The following is a 17,128-nucleotide window of genomic DNA, read 5'->3' as shown; positions in this document are numbered from 1 at the left end:
CCTCTTTTGTCCAACTATCACTGCTCTGCTTTTCCCTCCTATATATTGGGCTTCCCCTTTTCCTGACCCAAAACATTGACTGTCTGCTTTTCTCCACAGATGCTGCCTGGCCTGCTGAGTTCCTCCAGTATCTTGTTGTTTTTTCATCTAGATTCCAATACCTGCAATCCTTTGTTTATCATGTCAATGTGGGAATGGGAAGTGGAATTAAAGTGGTTGGCCACCAGGAGATCCTGGCTGTTGCAGCAGACAGAGCGAAAGTGCCTGACGAAGAGTTCACCCAATCAGCTTTTGATCTCACCAATGTAGAGGAGGCCGCACCAGGAGCACCGGATGCAATAAATGACACCCTTGGATTCACAGGTGAAGTACTGCCTCACCTGGAAGGACTGCCTGGGGCCCTGAATGGTGGTGAGGGAGGAGGTGTAGGGGCAGGTATAACACGCTTGCAGGGATAAATGCCGGGGAGGGATGAGCGGACAAGGGAATCGCGGAGTGAGCAATCCCTGTGGAAAGTTGGGGGGGTGGACGTGTGCCTGGCGGTGGGATCCCATTGGAGGGGTTGGAAGTTGCAGAGTATGATGTGTTGGGTACAGAGGCTCATGGGGTGTTAGCTGAGCACAAGGGGAACTCTGTCCCTGTTATGTCTGGGAGGGGATGGGGGGGAGGGCAGATGTGCGGGAAGTGGAGGAGATGAGGGCGAGGGCTGCATTGATGGTGGTGGAAGGAAAACCCTGTTTACTGAAAAAAGAGGACACCTCCAATGGGAACAGATGCGGAGGAGGCGGAGGACCTGAGAGAAGGGGATAGCATCCTTACAGGTGGCAGGGTGAGGAGAGATGTAGTCAAGCTAACTGTGGGAGTCAGTGGGTGTGTAAAAGATGTCAGTGGATAATTTTAGGGTGAACAAATTTTAGAGTGAGAGCTGGGCCGATCAGGAATCAGATCTCTAACCTTCCATTCGCTCAAGGCACAGTAAATAAGAGGAATTCTCTCCCTACGAGGTGAACGCTAGGTTATTTGAAATTTTCAAGACCAAGACTAATAGATGTTTATTAATCAAAGATTAATAATTAATTTGATTAATAAGTTTATTAATCAAATATGTTTATTAATCAAGAATCAAAGGATCTTGATCAAAGCTGCATGAAAGGGGTTGAGGTGCAATTCAGCTCTGATCTAATTAAATAGACTCAAAGGGCTGAAGGTCCAATTCCTATACCTATGGATCCATGGTCTTCACTCCTCTAACTTAGCTCAATTCAGCTTCCAAGATATATTATTAACTTATTTTTTTATTTCAGCACTGTAACTTCATTTGAGCTTCAGATATTAAAGAAATGAAAGAGAAATGTTTTCAATGTTGAACATAAATGGTATTAATATGTAGCAATGTTTAACAAGAGTCGATTCCTCAGAACAAATCTGAACATTTTTCTTAATTGGGGCTCTTTTGAATTTCAGCTTAATTAATGTGTAATACCAGAGGTTCATTATGATTGTTTATACAAAGAGTGTAGCTAGAGGAAATTTGACTTTGCAGCTCCAAACATCATTGCTTAAATCTGTAGTTCCATTGCCCATCAATTCTAGGAATGCTTGAAGTTGGAAGTGGTCACTCACATCTTTCTGACGTATGAGCATATTCTAGATCATTGATTTAGGGAAGGAACATGGTTAAAAACTTTTGTTTGATATGTTCAGAATTCGTATCTTTTTATTGCATCATTAAAATTCTAACGTTCTTAGGGAAGTATTTGTTGTGAATTTATGATGTGTATCTTACTAAAGATGTTCTATCAACACTAACTACATCACATGGGCACTTGGTTTGCATTGTTTTGGTGATATTTTAGTTCACATGGTCTGGACCAACCATGTGAAGTAATTCCTGTGTTGCGGTCACAGTTACATCTTTGGCCATCCTGTCCAGGGTATGAAGCAATGAATTAAGATGGGTGGCACTGAGGTGCTGCTATTCGAGCTGTTGCCTCACAGCGCCAGAGACCTGGGTTCAATCCTGACCTGTAGTGCTGTCTGTGTGGAGCTTGTGCATTCTCCCTGTGACCCTGTGGGTTTCATCTGGGAGCTCCTGTTTCCACACACATTCCAAAGGTGTGCAGGTTGGTAAGTTAACCGGCCATTGTAAAGTGCCCCTAGTGTGTGGGTGAGTCTGGGGGGGAGATGATGAAAATGTGAGATTAATGTAGGATTAGTGTAAATGGGTAAATGCTCTCTCTCTCTTTGTCTCTATGACCATGAGCAGCTTTCATTTTCTGTTCTGAGTGGTAAGAGAATGTCCTCATGAAAAATATTATTTAAACAACTTAAGTAATGCTACAGAAGTGCTACATATGAGGTTGCCATGCAATTTTACAGCAATTCAAACTTATTTTATATTGCACCCAATGTGGCCACAGTACTTCACCAAACTGACCACTGTTCATGCAATTAGTCATTCAGTTTTGGTAGGCAAGCCTGATCTTTCTCTCCCTGAAACATTTATAACTGCACAGGGGGACTAATTGAACAATGACCATGTGTGTAATTGTCAAGCCACGTGAAAGCATCCTCTGTGGCCAATTGAAATTAGTGCAAAACTCAATCAATGGGCAGTCATTGACATAAAAGACATGTTTTGTCTTTAGTCACAGCTACAGCCTGGCTCATTGCACAGTCCCAGACGTGGATGCTAACACAGGCTTTGCCTTGCCTGGAACTTGTTCAGTGACATCAGCTGGTGATGTGGCTGGTTGAGGACATGTAGACAGCCTGCAGGTCTTTGAAGAAGAGTTGGTTTAATGGCGATGTTCACCTCATTTTCCTCATTCCCCAGAGATGCCACCATGTAGAGCTGGTCAGCAGCTTGGACCACAGTGAAGATCAACATGGTAGGAGTGATACTGGTGGATTTAAGTGATTGTTGTGCAGCAGCAAGCAAGGATTGGGATGGATCTTCTCCAACTCCTTGCTAGTTGTCACTTCCCATCAGATATGAGAAGGAGGAATGTCACTCAGGACTGGATGGAGACAGAAGATATAGTTCCCAGATAATGCACATCATCAAATGTGGCTGCACAGTAAACATGTCCTAATCCAGAAGCACTGTGACTCAATTCCTCTCCTAACTCTGATTTTAGAACAGTAATTGAACCAGAGACATTATTGGGGTGGATGGCTCAGATACTGGGCATGGCAGTTAGTGAATGAGATTTGTGGGAACCACTCTTAATGACTGCTTTCTGCATGTTCATGAATGTTGTAAAGTCAAAATTAAACAACTTCTACAAGAAGATACATCTGCTTTAAATTCATTCTGTTGTTATGTTGCTTCTTTGAAAAAAACATCTGGAAATTTGTCTTTGAACTCATTATCCCTTTCTTTTGTGTTTACTTCCTGCCAGTTTGTAGCTGGTGTCTCACGGCCAGGCTGCTAATAATTCCAAGTAACTAGGTTTTTCTCCTCTGGGACTGAAGACTCACACCCTATCTTTGAGTTGAATAGGAGAGCTTCCAATGTCTAATGCCAAATTGAACCACTCTGATTACAGGCTAAGGATCATTTCAAGATTTTGGTTTTGATGTGCATGTGCTATATCTTTTAAAATCACTGTGTTATTTTATTGCCGGGTCTTTAAATATTCAACACATCTTGCAAAAACAGCCGCAGGTGATGGTCTCGCCTGCAATGGTTTACCATGTGCGGTTTGTCTGGAGTGCTAATAAGTTCAAACTGTTCTGGATGCACTCAGTACCAAAAACAGTAAGCTGCCCACCTTTTACAGTAAAGAGGAAAATCAAATGATACTTTGTTGTAGGCGAACTTCAAACAGATTGTAAATGAGATGGTAAGACAGAGAATCATAAAAACATCAAATAAAGACAGGATTATTCCTTTGCTAAGTTTTAAAAAAGCCCAAAAATATTCTAATTCTGAATTTCTCTCTCTCTCTCCTAGCCAGTGTTTGTGCTGACTTTGAATAAGTGAACTGTGATTCCACTTATCATTGAAGTTAGTCAAAACTGGGTAACCGATGTGCATTGCACAATACTACATTGAGAATATCTGTACCCAGCACCAACTCTTTACATTATATTGGTCTAAAAGCCTGTTCTGCAGGTTAGTTGGTTATGCTGCACATATGTTACACTGTAGATGGGCATCCTTTCTTGTGCTGAATCTAGCCTTAAATTCCACACATGCCTTTGATTTACTTGAGAACACAGGAGTATGTTATCTTAGTGCTCTGGAATTTTCCACCATTACTTAGAATGTTGGCTTAGACATAATTGGATGAAGGGGAGCAGACTCTCAAAGTCGAATTGTGAGCAAGGGACTGCTTGCATTGAGGATTTTACTGTTCTTTCCAACAGGCTCAAAAGAATCACATCAATACAACAACTTTAACTCACCCTTCAATCCCCTTCCCTAATACTTGGACCTCCCCCCCCCCCCCCGCCCCATCCCTTCCAAATCTTTCCCCAGTGGCTTAAAGGCTGCAGTGTTCAGTCATTCCCCAGCTCAGAGTATCAGTTTCCGTCAAATGCAGGCTTGGGATTTGTATGATGCACAAGATAACGGCTGGGAGACTTTCTCCAGCTGCTGTTTGCTCCATCTGTGGAAGGAAGCAATCATTGCTCCTAATTTCTTGCGAGGTAAGGCTTTGCTTATATTTGGTGCTCCTAATTGCACTCACTTGTGTTAATTGCTATGTAGGTAACAGTATGCTGAAGATTTAAATAGGAGGGAAGCTCTCAGATGTCCAGGATTATTGACAGCTCTCTGGATAGGCTGGTCTTTAAGTAGCCAGAACTGGTAAACAGATTTAGAGTCCCACTGTGCTTGAACTCTAAATAATCACCACATCAGGCATGTCATGCTGTGGTTGGAGCAGTGCTAGATGCATTCATGATTTGTTAATGCTACAATGAAAGAGTCTGCTGCCTTTGTTTGTGTGACAATCTCTGGTGCTAATTGCAGTTAAGAGGCTCCATGGTAAAAATTGCTTAATGTTGTTGTGTCTGTAACTTGTGTGTATGAATGTAGTCTTTATTTACTGCTTCCATCCTGCTCATTCCAGAGAATACAATGGCATGGCTGAAGATGACACTTCAACACCCAGGATTATAGTTCCTTTATTTTTCTCTTTTTCTCAACTCATTGAACATTTTGAGATAACTCTATTGGCTCCCCCAGTGGCTCACTGGGTCTAGGCACCTTCTGGTGAGGTTCTCAGCCATACAGAACAGGAAAGCCACAGGCTTAATCTGCTTAGGCAGTTGATCTCAGCGGGAGCTGGGGAAGTGGGGGGTGGGGGTGGGGTGAGGAGGGTTGCAGAGGAATAAAGACTTCAATGACTCCGAATAGGGGCACTGAAATCAGCCATGGTTCCCAAACTCTTGCCTGTTCTTCAAATGCACTATCCTCTCCAGCAATATAACCATGAGTAAAAAAGCTCAGTTATCTCACAGAATTAAAGAATACAGCATAGAAACAGTCCCTTCAACCCACTGCGTCTATGCCGACATTATACTAATCCCATTTGAGTGAATTAATTCCATATCGTTCTATGCCTTGCTCATTCAAGTACCTGTCCAGATGCCTTTTAAACATTGTTATTGTTCCTCCGCCACCTCTTCTGGCAGCTCATTCCAGATATCAACTACTCTTTGTATGAAAAGCTTATCCTTCAGATCCCTTTTAAACGTTCAGTCCAGATGAATGACCTTGACCTGGAACATCGACTGTCCATTATATTCCACTGCCTGACCTGCTAAGTTCCTTTTTACCTCCTCCTTTTCACCTTAAACCTGTGCCCTCTAGTTTTAGTCACACCTCTCTTGATTATTGCTAATATATTAATGATAGTTCATCATGAACTTTAGAAACAAGGGAGATTATTGAATGACATATGCTAAATGTATTAGAGGACACTCAATCTGCACTGCATTTTAAGCACCATAATATGCTGTTTCTCCTATGTCATTAGACCCCGGATTATCCCAATGGAATGCTTTAACTGTAAAACCAGAAACTACTGCAAATACACATCAGGCCCATCAACGTCTGTAAAGAGAGAGAGAGATGAGTTAATGCTTCAGGTGGGGGCCACTTTGACAGTTCTGATTTAAAGCCATGAATGGAGAGAGTAACCTCCAGCACATGAATGGAATCGCTGTCAACAGTCCCAGAAATGTCACAAGTAACATGTGGAACATATGGTGCATGGTAATCCAGAGTGATGTCATTTAGTTGACTACACACCAGGGACAGATCAGTTCCAGGGATAAAAATGCTCTGATCTGTCAGTTGGTACAAAACACAAGAAGCACAAAGATTTCAGGTGCCGACAACCATGAAGGCTTTTTCAAATGCTGACCAGTCTGAGCATCCTGTTTTTCAGTTTGTGTTTCCAGCATGCACAATTTGGTTGTTTTTCTCCTGTTTCTAAAAAATTGTTTTTAATTCCAGAAAATTTGTAATTATTTTATACAGAGCAGAGAAACACTAAATACCAAGACTTCCTGAATGGTGTAAGGACAGAATGGACATGTTGTCCTTGGAGGGATTTTCCCTCAGTTTTAATGATGAGCTTCATTGAATAGGTCTGAAGTATTTAAGCTGGATTTCAGAAACTGGTTTGAGAAATAAACCAAGAGAGGACGGGCCCACTGAGGTTCAATTGTCTCCTAGTTGCCTAAACTACATATTTGAATTGAGCCTTGCATGTCGTGTCCCCTCTCTAATCGGGTTGTAGATTGCAGCAGTCTCAAGTCTGCCTTGATTGGTGGACATCCCATCAACATACAATGCTGTGGATGCCATATGCCAGTTTTAATTTTTTTTTAGTTCTTTCTCGGGATGCGGGCAGTGTGGCTTACAGCATACTTCCAGCACAGACTAACCGTGCATATAGGAGGCACAAGAGACTGCAGATGCTGGAATCTGGGAACAACGCACAAAACACTGGAGGAACTCAGCCGGTCAGGCAGCATCTATGGAGGGAAGCGGACAGTCGACGTTTTGGGTCGAGACCTTTCATCTGAACTGAGTTCCTCCAGCGTTTTATGTGTGCACATAGAAATCTAGACCCTATGGTGTGCTTCTCATCTGAAAGCAAGCCCCATGTACTCGAACTTTGAAGCAACAACTCCAGCTATCTCCTCACACTGTACTGAAATATCACCCAAGATTACTCTAAAGTCATAAAATATGACTTCAACCCTCTGCATTCTCAGAGACATGAATGGTAATAGTTATAAGAGTTAGATGCTGAATGCATATTATGCTACCTATATTTATTATATCTAGTATGCCACTGTGAGAGAGAGGGCCTTCTTTTCACTGTATCCACGTTAAGACTGCCTCTTGGTGAACTGAGTATAGATGATTAAACCTAGTCCTAAAGTAGCAGTCATAGAAATTTATAGGCCAGAAGGATGCCACAAGGAAGCCATTCAGCCCATCATTGAATCATGGTCCATTGATGTCTTCAAGCAGCCTGGAACTTCCTTCCTCACTATCAGCCACACTGCAGATGATTCATTGCTGACTTTAGGGATGGACTGCAGTCACCTCTGGAAATTACCTGTGCAGGTTAACTTTTATCTTTGTTTATCTTCATTCGTAGTTTAAATAACTTTACCGTAAACAGAACTTTGCTCTGTCAGCTATTATGCCATACAGCCTAGAGAATGGGTTTCACCCTCTCTTGGTCCAGTGTAAAATGCTAACACCCAACTGGAGTCCTTGAAAAATTGTAAATTTGGACAAAATGCTAAAAGCAAGGTCAGGGTGGTTTACACCCAGAATTGTCTGCTAAAACAGGACCTGTGTGGCTCCTGTTGGTGACAGAGACTGCTACAAAATCAGTCCCATTGTATTTTCAATTAGCTATTTACACTGACGTCCCAGCTCACCAAGTGGATGTACAACATGCTGTTGCACTATTTCAAAGAAGGCCAGGTAAATTATTCCCTGGTATCCCGGATCACTGGTTTCCTCAAGAAGCCTTACCAAAAGAAAACATTACCTGTTTCTTATCATATTTGATGTTTGTGGCAATTTGCTTATGCAAATTGGTTGCTGCATTATTAAAGAATGATTACTATGACTGGTCACGTGTGCCACAGATACAATGATTTTTGTTAATGCCTGTGATTTTTGACAGTCTCTGTGACTTTCAACGTAAAATATTCTTTTAGCGTATTTTTAACTAGTCCGACCTCTGTACCATGTGGGAGCTATTGCAAGAGTCCCCATTCTCTGGTTTCTGCTGCCACTGAATTGCTATTGTTCTCTTTGTACAGTTGTGTTTACAATAGCGCATATGCTTCCAGAAAATTTATTCTCCTTTTGTCAATTTTTCCATGATTGTGAGCACATTAACAATGACTGCTCCATGCTCATGTTCCAAAGTTTCCATGAGGAAACCCTAGTTCAGGAGATTACACTTCCAAAAATGTTTCATTGGCTGCAAAGCAATTTGTGACATCCTGAAGTCCAGAAAAGCACTCTACAGATGTGATTTTGTTTTAAACTTCCATAAGATCACCTTTCGGTTGTCTGTTTCAAGGCAATAAAGAGTACAACTTTCTCCAGCTCGTCCTCATGACTCATAGCTCAACAGCTGAACATCCACAACCATCTCGTGCAGAGAATTGCATAAAAGCAGGGAGGCAATTTGTCTTCAACTCAGTCTGAAATAATCTATCCCCTATTCTCAGATGATCGCCTGTAAATTAGATTGTGGAATGCTGTTTATTTCAGCGCTATGCATTTTAAAATGTACTTAGCTCAAAACAAATCACATTAACAATCGCTTTTTGAGTCACTCTAGGGAGTTGACTGGGCATTTCTCTGCATGAGTCTCGCCTGCACGACTATTGGAATTTCTGCTCCTTTTGGAACATTGAGGAAGAGATCAGTGCAATCATCCTGCACCCCCCCCCCCCCCCCCCACAACGTTCCTGGGATAACCAGGCCTTCACAACAAAACACTAGATTAGGATCTCACTAAAGCTCCATACTCACCTCTTAGGGCAGAGCTCCCATAGCACTGGGCATCCTGATCCCCATCCATGGATCTTACATCCTACCTCATCACCACCCCTATTACACAGTTGCTGATGTATGCCACTACCACTGCACGCAGTGGAGCACAGTAGAATATGTCTCCTGATTCAACACACCAACTCCAACCAGGCAAAGTAGTCCCTCAGCATCTTTCTCTTCAAGCTCTCTCACAAACTTTGAATCATAGAATCTTACAGCACAGAAATGGGTCCTTTCGGCCCACCTCATCCATGCCGACTGTGATACCTATCAACTCTAATCTCATTTGCCTTCATTGGGGCCATATCTCTCTGCACCTTTCCTGTCCAAGTACCTGCTCAATTGCCTTTGTAAACTTTGTAATTGTATCTGCATGCAGCACCACCTCTGGCAACTCATGTGTCAGTGAGATTACCTTACATTCTTTTAACTCACAGAGAAATTATGCCCATTTCATTTAATCTTTCTTTGTTGGAATGTTTCATCTCAGGAATTAACCAGGTGAACTTGCACTGTATCAGCTGAAAGGAGGTATATCCCTCCTTACATCCATACAGAACTCCATACTGTACTCCAGATGTGGCTCTACCAGAGCTCTGTTCAATTGCAGCAAAGCTTTTGGTACCTCAATGTCCTTGCAATATAACCCAACATATCATTTGCCTTCCTACTAGCCACAGAGACTTAGAGTCGTACAGCATGGAAACAGGCCCATCATATCCGGACTGACCATCGAGCACTCATTTACATTGTTCCCACTTATTCTCCCCACATTACGATCAATATCCCCCCACCCCCATTCTGTCCTATCAGAATCAGAATCAGGTTTATTATCACTGACGTATATCGTGAAATTTGTTGTTTTGCACGAGCAGTACAGTACAAGACATAAAGACATAAAAATTACTATGTCACAAAAATAAATAAATAGTGCAAAAGAGGAATAATGAGGTAGTGTTCATGGGTTCATGGACCATTCAGAAATCTGATGGCAGAGGGGAAGAAGCTGTTCCTGAAACATTGAGTATGGGTCTTCAGGCTCCGGTACCTCCTCCCCAATGGTAGCAACGTGAATCCTACTGTACCAGCACATTAATTTTATGTCTTATATGCAAGACAGCAAATTCCTCTAAACTCAATATTTAGTTTAACGCCATTTAAAACAATCAGCTTTACCAATCTTCCTTCAGAAATGAAAAGGACTGCATTTTTCAACAATACCATCTGCTGCCGCAGCAGAACCAAACTCCCCTCTAATCCAGTACCACCTGTATACAGGAACAGAATAGGCTTTAAATAATGTCAGCCTCTGATGACTTATCACAGAATCATTTTATCCTTAGAAGTTAAATAGCACTTAGCCTAGCAGTCTATGTGAAAGATGTTCCTTTCAAAATTCCTCAGTATAAATCCAGATAAAACTATAATTATATCAAAGCCAAAAGTTGAACTCTTGCCCTTTATGGAATTGAATAGACTGACCTGTACAAATAGTAATTTTTAGCTATTTGCACAGCCTTCTGACTAGCAGCTTATTGCTGAACTCCTCTACTGTACTATAATTAAAATTACAGCAGGAGTATTTGGTTCATGGTGTCTGTGTTAGTTTTACAGCTAAAGCTATCTGCTCTTCATCTCTATATTTTCCCTTCTAAATATTTATCTCTTTCTCTTTTAAATTAGGTTCTGAATTCTACCTCAGTAACTGTTTGTGGTAAATTATTGAGTCATCTTTTGTGTGAAAATATTTCTTGAATTTCCTTATTTTGTTCCTACAGTGATAATTTGCATTCAATGTTATCGGCAAGTGGAAACAATTTTTCATCATTGTGTAATGTTAGGCAGAATTCCTCACTGATAAAGTATGTGCAGAACAATTTTGATTCTCTCACTGGAGACCATACAGTATTGAAGGCCTCTGATAAAATGATTCCTGGCAAATGTTTCCTACTTTTGTATTTAACTGGAAAATGCATATATTTATGAATGGTGCAATGATATCATGACAAGGCCCCTGCCACACACGACCACATGCGAAGTCCTTGGAGAGTACTGTGAGTAATGGCTATCTATTGGAGCAGAGAATTTCAAAGATTTACAATCCCTGGAGCAAAAAAAATTCTCCTCATTCCTCTCCTAAATGGCTGAACACTTACCCAGTTTCCATGCCCCTGATTTTAGATTCTCCATTTTGAGGAAGTAGTTTATTAGCATGTTCAATAATTCCATGAGATTACTTTTCATTCTTCTAAACTCCAGCGAGTATCAAAGATCAAAAACTGCAGATGCGGGGGGTTTGAATGAAAAACAGAATGTGCTGGAAATACTCAGCAGGTCAGTGGTATCTGTGAAGAAGGAAACAGTGCTAACATTTCAGGTCAATGAACCTTCAAGTGAGTGTAGGCTGGTCTCACTTAAAGAACATAGCCACTTGAATCGTTCTAGTGAAATCATGGGTGCACTGACTCTGGGACAAGCCTCCTTGGGTATGGAGACCAAAACAACCGGATCCATATCAAAATCAAGTTTATTGTCATATGCATAAGTACATGTACACATAATGAAAAACTTACTTGCAGCAACATCACAGGCATGTAGTGTCAGATACGCAACATTCATAAGACAAACATAAATTAAACATAAATTATATAAAAATTATACAAATCACTCACTTGAAGGGTCATTGACCTGAAATGTTGGCATGGTTTCTCCCTTCACAGATACCACTGATCTGCTGAGTACATCCAGCACTTTCTGTTTTTTAATTGTTTTAAAAACTTGACTTCATTGGCTTTAATGCATTTGGGGATACTGTGATATTGTGAAAGGCACTATATAAATGCAAGCACTTTCTGTCCTTGTTGTCACTTCACTGAATTATCAGCTGAATTTACACCAAAATGATAAAATGAGATTTGAACTCACAACCTTTTGGCTGAGCAGTGAGAGTGCTTCAAATTGAACCAAGCTGTCTCTTACATTGGAATAGAATTGCTGATTTGGATTATTAATACTTATAATGGAAACTCATATGGCACATTAATAGACTCAAGAATTCATTCAGGGGTAAAGTTCACTGTACTTACTAATTTACTAACCATTATGCTCCTGGCGTTTAAGGCAATGATGACACTCTTCCACCCCTGTCTCTTTCTGGCAAGTCTTCAATGGCTCCCCAACTGTGCCGCAGGTTTTTTTTAAACTTTATTCATCACCAACAGAACAATAGAATGAGCCTGGGACAGAAGTGATGGTCTAACTTATCCATTCTAAGTGTCTGCATGTTCGAACAAAGTTTGCACTGTGGGTTAGGCCAGGCTGCTATTTTTAGGAATTCCTGCTAACGTTGAGAATGCACTGAATACAATAGGCACAGCGTCACTCTCGGGGTGGTGGCATTGTGCCTAAGTTTCCATGCAAACTTATTTGCATAAATCAAATGTATTATCTCCTATGAATTAGTGCAATCAAGTACAACAATCAAACCAAATCATTTATTCGAAATGTCTGCTAGGTCCTCATGTTTGCTGAATTAAATAAATTGAAATTGAAATTGTGTTCAAGTAGTTATTGTTTAAAAAATAGTCTACCAATTGGTCAAAGGTCTTACTTGTTTCAAGGAAAAAACATTTGACTAAATTTTGCATTTCATCCAAAGTCAAATTGAAACTGACCTGAATGAGGCTTCAAATGACTGCTGGTCACTGTATCAGAAGGTATATTAACTATGGATTGATGAGACTGATGTGACTACAGGGGCTGTACACTCAGTGCAATGTGATCAGCATCCTGAAGTGGATGCAGTTGCTGGAAAATCGTCCTGCTGACCTGAGAGCTGAGACAGCTTTGTGTTCCAGGACAGCTTCGAGCAAATTGTCTTTTGAACCAGTGTAAAAGAGTCCAGGTTCAGTAATGGTTATAAGATAGGTTTTTATTTGTGAGGACAAATGCAACCCAGAAGAACAGCACCTCATATTCTGTTTGGATAGTACTCTCACTTCTATACATTGGCTATCTTCCCTCTGCAGTCTCAGTCCTGATGTAGGGTCATGACCCAAAATGTTGACCGTCCACAGATGCTGCTTGATCCACTGAGTTCCTCCAGCAGATTATTTTTTGCTCATGATTCCAGCATCTGCAGTCTCTTGTGCCTCGTTTTTATTTATGTGATGCCTTTCACATCTCTTTCAAGAAGCCCCTACATACTCCGCAACTGGTTAAGTCCTTTTGAAATATAGGTACCATTGTAATCTAAGAAGTTAGATGTCAATCTGAGCACAGCAAGCTCCCACATAGAATGTGATAATGAGCAGGTAATTTCATTCAGTAATGCTGCAGGTGGAATAAATGTAGTCAGGATACCAGAAATAATTCTCCTACTATTTTCCACAATATTGTTTTGGGATCTGTTCTATCCATTCAAAGGATCAAATGGAGCCTTGGTTTAACATTACATCCTAAAGGTGGCATTCCTAACATTGCAACTTTGGCCCAGTTCTTCAGCCTTGGACGAGGTTCCACAGCTCAAGTCTCCAGGGTGGGACCTGAAGCTGGAACCATCTGACTCAGAGATGAGTGTGCCTCAGACTTAGCCCAGCTTGACACTGCTTGATATGTAGCTATTGGGTACCTAACACAGTGTCTGTGATCCTGACGTGGAAGGCTGAAAAAGCTGCTCTGCCACCCGCAAAGGAGCCCTACCAGGCAGAGTTGGCTTTGAGTTGTAAAAAGGCTTGAGGTCCACTTCAGCATTTGACACTCACCAAAAAGACTCTTTAATCATTTTTAAATGTCTCTGGCCTTTAAAAACTATTCAGTAAATTCAAATATTCTCTAACAGAGCAAGAGAAGATGCAATAAATGGGCAAATATTGAAGGGTATGGAGGAAGAGAGAGACATTGGAGGGTATGACCAATGGTTCTTAAAGAGGGTTGAACAGGCCACAACAACATAGGAATCATTTTGCTCTGTTAGCTGAGGCAGATGATAAAAGAGTAGGGGGAAATATGCTAGAACTTAATGCCACACTAGTTAGGCCACAGCTTGAATACTGTGTACAGTTCTGGTCATCACATTAGAGAAAAGACATTTTTGCCTTAGAGTGGGTGCAGAGGAGATTTAGAGGTATTGACAGGACTAGAACATTGCAGCAACAAGGAAAGATGAGGGATTGTTTTCCTTGGAACAGCAATAATTGAAGGAAGTCTTAAATGAGCTGCATCATATTATGAGGAACTTCCACAGAATAACTAGGAAGCATCTATTTACCTTAGCAGAAGAGTCAAAACCAGAAGCATTGATTTAGAGTAATTGGTAATAAAAATAGAGGCCCAGGAGGAAAACTGTACTCACCCAGGGTGATCGGAGCCTGACAGAGGCCGAAACCCTCACCATATTTGGATACTTGGATGATCAGTGACCTGTAGGGCTGTGGACCCAGTGCTGAATGTGGAACCTGGCCAGGAAGCTCTCTTTTGACCAGCAAGGACCCAATGGGCTGATGTCCTCCTTCGGTGTTGTGAATTTTCCATGATTTCATGATTAAGATGAAAGAAAATAAGTCAAGCATTTACCTGCACTCACCCTTTTCCACAGGGAGACGTTAGCCATTCCTTCCTGTGCACAGTGCAAAGTGTTATCTGACTCTCTCTTCAGCACACTGCTGCACTGCTGCTGGGCCAATGGTGAGCCCAGCAACTGGGCAGATCATCATATCCCTCGCACATGTCTGCCTTTGACCATGCACGTATGGAAGTTCACGACTTGCTGAGCCGTAGACAGTTCTCTCCTCAACTGCTGGCTGTTAACCAGCATGATTCAGCCAATATTTCAACTGTTTCAATTCAAATTGTGGTCCTTCTCAGCCAAAGGCCAAGTGAGAACTTGAGGCCTGGTCATCTGTTATCAGCTGTACTGCTGCCACTGAGAGCCTGGGCACAATCAGCCTCTGAAGGAGAATTTCTTTTCTTTGCTAGTATTCACCTATTATTTTTCACCGTGGTTACTTGTACCAGAACTGAATGAACAACCTTATCAAAATTTGATTTGGTTAAATTGCTAATTATGTGATTGAGAAAGGATCATAGGTGCAAGAAAAAAAGGGAAAGGCTGAAGCTGTTAACAACAACATAAACAGTAGCAAAAGTACTGGAAGCACTCAGCATGTCAGGCAACATCAGTAAAGAGAACAGACCTAGAGAGATCTGCCAATTGCTCCGAGTATTTACTGTTTTGTGTGCCATTATTGTTATAGGTGTTATGATTGGATGGTATTTTTGTAAGGACTAAATCAAATCACTTTTGTATGAATTGGTTGGTTCAAGAATATTCATGCTCTGAATTTATAACTGCTTTTTTCAGCAAAGAAAACATTGGCAAATATCCATTTTTCAGCAAAAGTAGCTTCCCAGTTATTAAAGGGTGCCTAACCTTTCTATCAGCTCTCAGCCCTAAATACAAACTATTCAATTATCAAGTATAGCTGAAAAAAAGTGATTGATTTGACTTGGAGATACTTTACTAATTGAATGAAGGTACATTTCAGGACATATGACTTGATTTTTATCAAAACAAGTTTCATCAACTGCTACATAAATCATTCATGAGTCTTAATGCAGAATGTTGAGTAGGCTTTTATCTACCTTAATTTCAAAAATTCAGGCATATTAAATGCTGACCATTAAATCAGACCATAAGAGCATCATTAGAAGACATTGAGTCCAAAATTACTAAAGTTCAAGCCAGACCAGAGATTTAAAAATACTTTTCTTCTAGCAGAATAATATTCAAGTGGAATAGACTTACACTAAATGAGTCCCAACTAACTCTTTAAAAGTCTAAGAACAGGATTGATGGGTTTATGGATCAACTGCAAACAGAATGGCTTACCAAATATTACAAGAAGCAGCAGGTTTCTGTCAGGTCTGCATGTGCAGAGTGGGGAGAGCTTTAGAAGGGATAATGTTGAGCTGAGTTTAGGACAATGACACTATGGGAAATTCTCCAGCTGCTGAGCCTGCTACCCTTCAGGTATGGTCCTGGCTCGGCCACATTGTTGGTGTTGATATGTGAAATCTAAGTACAGGTGAACTTTGACTGTCAGCTAGGTCAAAATAGTCTATGTCAGCTCTCGTTGAGCAATCCAGTCAGTCCCCTTCCCCATTCTTTTCCCTTAAGCCTGCAAATTATTTTCCCTCAACTACATATCCAATTCTCACAAAAAAAAACACAATTCTATTTCCACTGCCATTATAGACAGGTTTCCAGATCACAACCACTCTTTGAGTTAAAAGGCTTTCATTTACATCTCAACTGTACCTTTTCCAGCTCACTTTGAATCTGTGTACCTTGGTCCTTCAATTGTATGCTAATGGTAGCAACTTCCACCCTTTCTAAATCTCATTATTTTGTGTGCCTTTCTCAGATCTCCTTTCAAACTGCGTTGTTCCAGTAAGAACTATCCCAGCATCTCCAGATTAACCTAAGAGCTGATTCCTGGAACCATTCTAGAAAATACTTTCTGCCCCCTCTCACAGACATTCACATCCTTTCTACCAGAGCTGGAAGCAATTCATGCAGGAGCTTAGCCAAAACCAGAGCCCAGGGAGCTATGGAATGAGGTGGAGCCTTTTACAATGGGTAGCTGGAGATACCATACCCTTTGTAGTTATCCATCAGAGTCATCCTGGCCAGAGTGTAGATGATCCATGAAATCAACAGGTTGAAAATATATAACATCTTAGAATAATCTTGAAATATTCAAATTATGCTGTTTTATAGAGATAAATTCATCAGTAAGAGACTTAGAGAATATTTATAAACTACTTTAACAGAGGTCAGTCTGGGCTTTGAATTCTGTTCAACATTTATCCTTAACCACTGTATTTGTCATACAATTGCTGCATGCGACAATTTTTTTTCCCAATAACCTTAAAAGCCCTGGGTTGAAATTGCTTTACCACATTAAAACAATGTTGTAGGGCAACTTACCCTTGTGTGTGAATGTCATGTAATGAGCAAGTTCTTCATTTGTGAGGTCGCAGATTAGCATTGTTGCCTCTCCCTGTGCAAAA

General features: G+C 40.9%; 1 protein-coding gene across 1 annotated transcript in view; it reads left to right on the top strand.

Annotated features, from left to right (window-relative positions):
* The first annotated feature begins 4,477 nt into the window (after nt 1-4,477).
* The window catches only part of jcada (junctional cadherin 5 associated a), a 164,585-nt gene continuing 151,934 nt past the window's right edge, over nt 4,478-17,128 (top strand). The window contains exon 1 of the mRNA XM_052015584.1: nt 4,478-4,656. The gene's annotated coding sequence lies outside the window, so the exon portion shown is untranslated. The remainder of the gene's footprint in view (nt 4,657-17,128) is intronic.

The sequence above is a fragment of the Pristis pectinata genome, chromosome 5 (genome assembly GCF_009764475.1).
Source record: "Pristis pectinata isolate sPriPec2 chromosome 5, sPriPec2.1.pri, whole genome shotgun sequence".
NCBI lineage: Eukaryota > Metazoa > Chordata > Chondrichthyes > Rhinopristiformes > Pristidae > Pristis > Pristis pectinata.
Note: the sequence above shows the minus strand (reverse complement) of the source record. Positions and strands in the feature narration are given on the sequence as shown.